The sequence below is a fragment of the Heteronotia binoei genome, chromosome 2 (genome assembly GCF_032191835.1).
Source record: "Heteronotia binoei isolate CCM8104 ecotype False Entrance Well chromosome 2, APGP_CSIRO_Hbin_v1, whole genome shotgun sequence".
In the NCBI taxonomy this organism is placed as follows: Eukaryota; Metazoa; Chordata; class Lepidosauria; order Squamata; family Gekkonidae; genus Heteronotia; species Heteronotia binoei.
The window spans coordinates 78,103,068-78,111,410 of NC_083224.1; the positions used below are offsets into that span (position 1 = coordinate 78,103,068).

Here is an 8,343-nt window from a genome sequence, read left to right on the forward strand (position 1 = left end):
GCCCGGATAGCTCAGTCGGTAGAGCATCAGACTTTTAATCTGAGGGTCCAGGGTTCAAGTCCCTGTTCGGGCGAAATATTTTTTTTCTCTCTAATACTCTCGATTTAAAATTTTATCTCCATTCCTTATTGCGCCAAATCGATTCTCTTATTCGAAGGGTTTTGTTGTTGTTGTTAGGTTGTTGTGATTTTTTTGCAGACCTGTGTATTAGCCCATGGAGAGAATTCGTGGATTTTTTACATAAATGTAAAAAATAAGGAAATACCACTGTTGTTAAAAAACCATTGTATTATATTAATTAAAATATCTCTTTTATAGAATGTTAGGATTGTGATTTCTGTTTTAAAAATCAACGCCCGAACAGGGACTTGAACCCTGGACCCTCAGATTAAAAGTCTGATGCTCTACCGACTGAGCTATCCGGGCACTCTGCAAAGTCGTTTTTCCAATCTGCAGATAGTGTATATCTGTATATGGTGTGTCATGTTTATACTTGCAGTTATAATTTGCTTACATTTATTTTTTATGGCATTTTTATATGAGGATTCTCTTCCCCCATATTAATTTAATATATAAAATTCTCCTTCCACTTTCGCGTGCCGAATGGGGAGGGGGATAAAAAGCGCTGCAGTTTTTGGGTTTTCTTTTTTAAAAAATATTGCAAACAAGAGACAAGAAAATAATTCACACGGCAACACCACTCCTAGTTCTAAACCCTCCCCTCCCCCTTCTCACCAATAGAGCAATGGAATGGATGCCATGTGGCATCTCACCCTTTCTGAAATATGCAATCGTCTGACTCGATAGGATCTACAACAAATATATATTCTTACACGCCAAACCGTTCCCTCAGCTAAGGTTCTCTATCAGTAAAGAACTCCGGAACCAGCTGGGACGGAACACAAGGAATGCATAGAGCACGCGAAGAGGAGTGTTTTTCTGAAGGGATGCTACAACCCGCTTTAGCAGAGCGCGAATCAATCATATAAATTTATTTCCCAGCCGTCTTGGGACCCATTCGTTCAAGATCGTGACTTCCTTTCGAAGCAGGAGAGCTTTCCTGAAATCCCGCTCAAATTCTTCGTTTATTTAAGCAGGAAGATAGATCCAGGGGAGTTAGCTCTGTTCATCTGTTGCTGCAAATTGCATCTGACGAAGAGAGCTGTGTTTCTCGAAAGCTTATATTACAATAAAATACGTTAGTCTTAAAGGTGCTACTGGACTCTTTACTATGAAGGAGGAAGAGAAGTCTGTTTTAACGCGAACAGATCAGAAAATGGAATGGTCAGAAGCAGAAGGCGTTCAATCAGATCCAAGGAGGAGGCCATGTAAGTAGACTAGTACGCGTGGAGGATTGCTTTGTAAATGGGAAGGGCTCCTGTAGCATAAACTGTTGCCAACAATGAAAATCTACTATATTAATCCAGATAAACCTACTCCTCTAGACAGCAAAGATTCCAGGACAAAAAAAGAGTGAATGGGCATTATTATGGACAAGATGACAATTTAGAAATATATGACATAACATAAGAGAAGCCATGTTGGATCCATGGCCCATCCAGTACAATGGTCTGTGTCACACAGTGGCCAAAAACCAGGTGCCATCAGGAGGTCCACGAGCAGGGGCAGACTCCAGAAGCCCTCCCACTGTTGTCCCCCAAGCATGAAGAATATACACACTCCATATTTTTATCTAATCCTCTCTTGAAGCTGTCTATGCTTGTAGACACCACCAGCAGCACTTCCTGCAACATCACAGAAGACTTGGACACATTATAAATTCGTAAGAATCTTGGAATCAGTATAATCCATCTAATATAGTTTTTAAAAAGAAGTCATACAATGTATTGAATATAGATTCAAGTCAGCAGCCATGTTGATCTGAAGCAGCAGAACAAAGTTTGAGTCCAGTGGCTCCTTTAAGACCAGCAACGTTTTCTTCAAGGTAGGAGCGTTTGTGTGCTTACACACTTCCTCAGATACAATTTATTTCCTTCACTATGTATCCCCCCAACTGAACCCAAACAAAATGGTAACCATGGTAACCATATAAAATAAGCTTGTTATTCTTGAATCTGTTAAACATCTTCATTATGTTGCCTGCTAATTTACTGCTCACTCTCTACCTATATGTATGGACTGGTAATTTCCATTTCATTGTATCTGAGGAAGTGTGCATGCACACAAAAGTTCATATGTTGAATAAAACTTTTTTGGTCTTAAATGTATTGAATATAGATTCAAGTGGGTAGTCATGTTGGAAGCAGCAGAACAAAGTTTGAGTCCAGTGGCACCTTTAAGACCAACCACGTTTTATTCAAAGTATAAGCTTTTGTGTGCGTGTTGGTTGTAAAGATGCTACTGGACAAAAAAAAAGTACTAAATAATTCACATATTCATTGATTCTCATATATCGTTCTGTGAATAATTTTGTATATTACGATATAGGTATATTTACTTGATAGGGATATATTTAACTTTGAAGGAAATTGTGTGTGTGTGGAGTATACAAATGAATTAGTTGGAATTTTTAATGTATATTTTTGTTGATCAAAAAGCCTTTTAAAAGAAACGAAATGCTTCACTTTGTTTGACCAGGCAGGAATGCTGATTGTCTAGAAACAGCTGTCCTGAGCAGAAGGGTGTCCCAGATAGGCTTTCAGGCATCTGGAGAACAGAGACCAACGAGGCAAAATGTAGGAACACACTGCTTGCCCCCCTGAACAGGATCACTTCAAGGCCCACAATGCTTTCCCAGTGCACCCTCAAGCTCTCTTCTTGTTGCCTATCAGCAATTTTATTAACAGCCACACATGATTATAAAGCCTTTGTTACTCAATAAGCACACTTTAGGATTACTCTTGTTATACAGCTGCAATTAGGGCTGTCACTGGGCCACATTTTAGCTAGAATTTGGCCTCTTGCAGGGAATTAGCATAACACTTCAGCTTGGGGGGGATTCTTGCTGCTCCTGTGCATGCTTGTGATGTGGTAGTGTGTTTCTGTGTACTATGATGTTACCTGGAGAGGGGATTGTGCTTATTTTATATGATTTTAAAATGTATATCCCACCTCTCCAGATGTTTATCAGTGCAATCATAATTCCAGTCTAATTACAATAGTTTCCACAGGCTTAGACTGGTATAACTCTTGCATTGCAGCAAACAAATTGTATCAGATTAAAATATATTTTCATAAATCCCAACATGAATGCTGTCACAGCTCCTCTTAAACCAGTAGATGTTACAAAACAAACACAAAGCCAGTTACATTTTAAAAGAGAGAGAGAGCAAAAGTAACTGAAGCAGCAGTGCAGTTTGCAGAACCGAGGAGTGACCTTTCTGTTAAACCCCCTCTTTGCTCTTTTTAGGATGCAGTGAAGAAACAAACTGCAAGTCCCATGCAAATACAGCTGGGGGAGGGGGAGCAGCTTGGGTCTAGTCCTCCCCATTCCTTTTGTATCCCCTTCTTCTGGCAAGTGACCAAGACTACAGAATTCTGACTAGAACAGTAAAAAAGCCATCAAGGCCTTCTTCACTGTGTTTGTATATAATAGTCCCATCTAGGCTTCCCAACCATCCCACCCTGGCGGGGGACCCCAGAATTTCCACCCTCTTCCCCCGCTCCCCAAAAAAACGGAATCGGGGGGAGGGGGGAGCATGGTGAGCCGCCCGATCCTGGAGCGGGCGAGGCCGCCGCGCCGCTGCCGCCCCCTCCTCGCCCACTGCAGCTGCTCCTCCGAGATGGGCCCAGGCTGAGCCCATCTCGGAGGAGCAGCCAAGAGGCGGCGGCAGCGCAGGGGAGGGCGAGGCAGGCCAGGAGCATGGCGAGCCGCGAATCCGGGCCCTTCTAGGACCCGGACTCGTGGCTCGCCACGCCCCCGGCCCGCCTCCACCCCCCTCCAATTCCACCCCAGAGGCGGAGCGGGCGAGGCCGCCGCGCCGCTGCCGCCTCTTCTCCGCTCGCCGTGGCTGCTCCTCCGAGATGGGCTCAGGCTGAGCCCATTTCAGAGGAGCAGCCAAGGCGAGCGGAGAAGAGGCGGCAGCTGTGCAGTGGCGTCACCCGCTCCGAGACGGGGCGGCTCGCCACACTCCCCCCTAGCTCCACCCCCAAAGTCTCCACCCCCAAAGTCTCCCCCCTCCCCCCTAGTTCCACCCCAGTGTCTCCTGGCTCCACCCCCAAAGTCTCCTGGTTCCACCCCCAAAGTCCCCAGATATTTCTGGGGTTGGACTTGGCAACCCTAGTCCCATCACTATTATCATCAATATAGCCAAACCTCAACCTTGCCAAATCTGTGGATACTTAAATCTGGAGGCTGGAGCCATGAACAGACAAGACAAATCTTTTCTAGAAATCTAAGAAAAGCCCCTAATTTGCAGAAAAATCCAACATCTAAAACAAAATACACTGCGGGATTAACATGCATCACAAATGATAGAAACAAATGTCCTCTGTGTAGGAGTAGGGGATCCCCCAGTTTTGCAGGTTTCTGCCCACCCCACCCCCAACAGCCACAACTTGGTGCAACATCCCCGCCATGATGATGATGTAACTTCTGTGTTGCATTGCCCCACCACTCGCAGAAAGCTCCCTCCCGCTTCCATCAGAGGGCACTAAGGACCTGGAAACTACCTTTGTGGCCAGTGCTAGGCAACCATAAAAATGTTGCCTTGGTTTCTGTCAGTAAAAGGCCTTTTCCAGGGCTTTTTTGGCCTCTGAAGAAGGACTCACTGGGGCCAGGCCTGGCAGCAACCACCAAATTATTTGATACTATGCAAGTTTCGTGACTTACCCAGGGCCAACTGCTTGCAACTGCTCTACATCAGAAACCACACAAAAGGCAGTGGGGGGTAGCAGAGTTTTAGACTAGGATCTGGGAGACCCAGGTTCAAATCTCCACTTCGCCATGGAGCCTTACTGAGTGATCTTGGACCAGTCACTCTCAGCTGAACTTAAGAACATTATGTTACAAAGCAAACACAAAGCCAGAACATTATATTCTTAAGAACATTACACTCTAGTAATACCTGCCTTGAGCCTGCTTTGGTGGGATGGGCAAAATATAAATCTCATCAATAAAAAATAAAAATAAGAACTTTCTGGTGGTCCTTGGCTCAAGAGAGATCCAACTAGGGCCAGGGCCTGATGGAACTCTTTGCAAAAGAACTTCCATATCCTATGTAATTTATTACCTTTCCATAGGGCTTACTTTTTTTTCTCCATATCCCCTCCACCCAGGGGACTGGTGGATGCTGAAATTATCCATCATCTTGAATATAGGATATAGTATTGCTTAGTATTGCTTTTCGATTGTTTTAATGTATTTTAGTATTTTAGCAAACTGATGTAAACTGCCCTGAGCTCCATTTCAGGGAATGGGTGGCCTAGTAAATTAAAATAAAATAGAGTGCATTCACACTACACTAAATAATGTGTTTTCAACTGGATTTTTACTGTGTACAAATAGCAAAAATCCACTTGTGAAACACATTATTTAGTGCAGTGTGAATGCATCTTAAGAGAAGCCCAGTTATATCAGGCCAATGGCCTATCCAGTCCAACACCCTGGGTCACACAGTGGCCAAAAAAAAAAAAAAAAAGTTCCATCAGGAAGTCCACCAACTGGGCCAAAAGTCCTCCCACTGTTGCCTCACAGGATTGTTGTGAACCTGCTTTAGGTCTTTTTGTGGAGAGAGATGTGACGTAAATGTGGTAAATAAGAAATATAACTGAAGATGGGGATTAGATAAAATGTAGGTTGGTTGATGGATGGAAAGGAGAGGAGGAAGAAGCAGGGAAATGTGAGGATAGGGTGGTTGCCAGGTGGAGCAAAAGGGGAAACTGTATGGGGAAGGGAGTGCAAGGGAAAGAGAGGTGTCCCTCCACTAGTCTTTGAAAGTTCCCTAATAAGAAACAGGGCCAGGCCCAGTGGCTGGCACTATGCAAATTAGCTAGAGCGGGGTTTCCCAAACGTTTCTTTCCCGGGCCCAGTTATTTTTACACTTCTCCTTCATGGCCCACTAAAATTTGGGGGTGGAGCCAGGGGAGTTTGGGGGTGGAGCTGGGAGACAGGAATTATGTCATTTCCTGTGGTGTCAAGGACCAAGTGATGTCACTTCCAGGGCACATTGAACCAAAACTCCACCTTTTCCCGAGATGTCATTCCAGGGCACTCCCCCAAACCTGCCTCTTCTTTGGAAGTAAATTCATTTTTAGAAAAATCTCTCTGAAACTCATGCTGAGCCAAAATGGGGGTGGAAAGTGGACGGTCCTCTCTTTTCACTCCCACACCTGCATGCACCTATCTGTTTGTGTATTCTTCTCCAGCTTGCAAGCACTCCTAATGCCCATGTTCAAGTGCCTGCACCACCTACACATCCCTTCTTCAACAGCACTGGCCAGTGTATGCAGTTGGGAGTGCTGTTGCCATTGTCATCAGGAATGCCAGCACTGTGTACCACCCACACTGGGCCCTGGCAGTTGGTCTACCTTGACACATTTAGTTGGCCTTTCCTTCAGCTGCTACTACTGGAACCCTGCCTCAAGCTACAATCAAGCTTGCTTGGTTTCAAGAAAATCTTTCAACAGTTAAAGAAAACTGTTTCAAAATGTTATATAGGTAGTATATGACACTTAAGAAATTGGCAAAAACGAACAATCAGGTGTCAGATAGATGTTGGAAATGTAAAAAACATGAAGGATCTTTCTACCATATGTGGTGGACTTGTGAAAAGGCAAAACAATTTTGGCAAATGATTCAGCAAGAGATCTCAAAAATTTTGGGTTGTAATATTAAGAAGGCACCAGACATCTTTTTGCTGGGATTACAAATGGAAAAATTTCTGAAACAAGATAGAACAATAATTTGGTACATGCTCTCAGCTGTGTGGACATTATATGCGCAGATGTGGAAGCAAGATAAAATACCAGAAAAGTGGGACTGGACTTTAAAAGTTGTGCATTGGAGTGAAATGGACAAGTTTACAAGAATCTTAAAAGAATGTGATCTAGATAAGTTTAAAAATGAGTGGGGAAAATTTCAAAAATATGTTGAAAAACAATGGAAGGTTAAAGGATACTTGGCAATTTTTGACAATAGTTGAACTTTGGGGGAATAATAAATGGACTACAGTCAAAAAGAGAGACCATGTGAACATATTTTCTTTTTAATTTTTTTTAATAAGGACTAAAGGATTATAATGAAGATGGATTATAACTATAACATATGATTTTTTCTTTCCTTTTTCTCTTCTTGTTTTAAATTTCTTTTTATGAAGATTCTTTAATTGATAAAATTACCTTTTATTTTTAGCAATTTAATTAAAATACACCGTCGGGGGTCATGAAAAGGGGGGGAGGGAGAAGAAAAATGTAATGTCTTTGTATTAACTTTTTAATAATAGATTATGAGTATTATTACAATATATTGCAGAATAATAAAATTGGTTTAAACAGCTATTTTTTATACTTTTTTTGGTTGAAACACTGGGAAATTGCTGTGAAAGGTAGCAGAGAATTGTACTGTAATCTCCAATAATCTCTTTCTGCCCCACACCTCTTACTTTCACTCACTCACACAGAAATAGAAGGCCACCTGGCTACTACTGGGGGTGCCAGCTTTTCACTGGCAGAGCTCCTATGTCTGCAACAAGCCTATGATGAACAGGAAAGTTTCATCCAGCAAAAATGGAAGGAAAGAAAGAGAAAAGAAAAGAAAAGAAAAGAAAAGAAAAGAAAAGAAAAGAAAAGAAAAGAAAAGAAAGATATGGAAAGAAAGAACATAAACATAAGAGGAGCCATGTTGGATCAGGCCAGTAGACTATCCAGTCCAAAATTCCCTCATACAATGCCCAAAGAGCACCAGAATGTCCACCAGTGGGGCCAGGGCACTAGAAGCCCTCCCACTGTTGCTTCCCCCCTCCCAGCACCAAAAATATAGACAGAGCATCACTTGCAGGGAAAGAAAGAAAGAAGGGGCAGCCAAAGAAGAAAAAAAAGCCTTCCTCACCATCAGATGACTCCAGCCAGCAAAACTTCTGCCCAGGGGTCATTTGATAAAAAAAAAACAGCTACTGGAATGCCCACTCCCCGCCCCTCCCAGCTGGAAAAAACACACACTCACTTCTTTGCCACCCAGGCCTCCCGGGGAAATCTCTCCAAAAGAACATACTGCAAGGCACATGAAAGCTCATACTTTGAAGAACACTTCATGGGTCTAAAGTGCCACTGGTGCCAGCTTTCCTCTCAAACACTGGGTGCAGGGGAGAAGGAAGGAGAGGCAGCCCAGCTCCTCTCTGCACAACAAAAAGACAGGGCGGGGCTAGCTTTTCTGGAGGCGAGGCT

At 43.2% G+C, this 8,343-nt stretch overlaps 2 non-coding genes across 2 annotated transcripts; one reads left to right on the forward strand and one right to left on the reverse strand.

Moving 5' to 3' along the window:
- On the forward strand, positions 1 to 73 carry TRNAK-UUU (transfer RNA lysine (anticodon UUU)). Its single transcript has one exon. It is a non-coding gene; the product is annotated as a tRNA-Lys (tRNA).
- A 280-nt stretch (positions 74 to 353) lies between these two features.
- Positions 354 to 426, reverse strand: TRNAK-UUU (transfer RNA lysine (anticodon UUU)). Its single transcript has one exon. It is a non-coding gene; the product is annotated as a tRNA-Lys (tRNA).
- Positions 427 to 8,343: the final 7,917 nt, after the last annotated feature.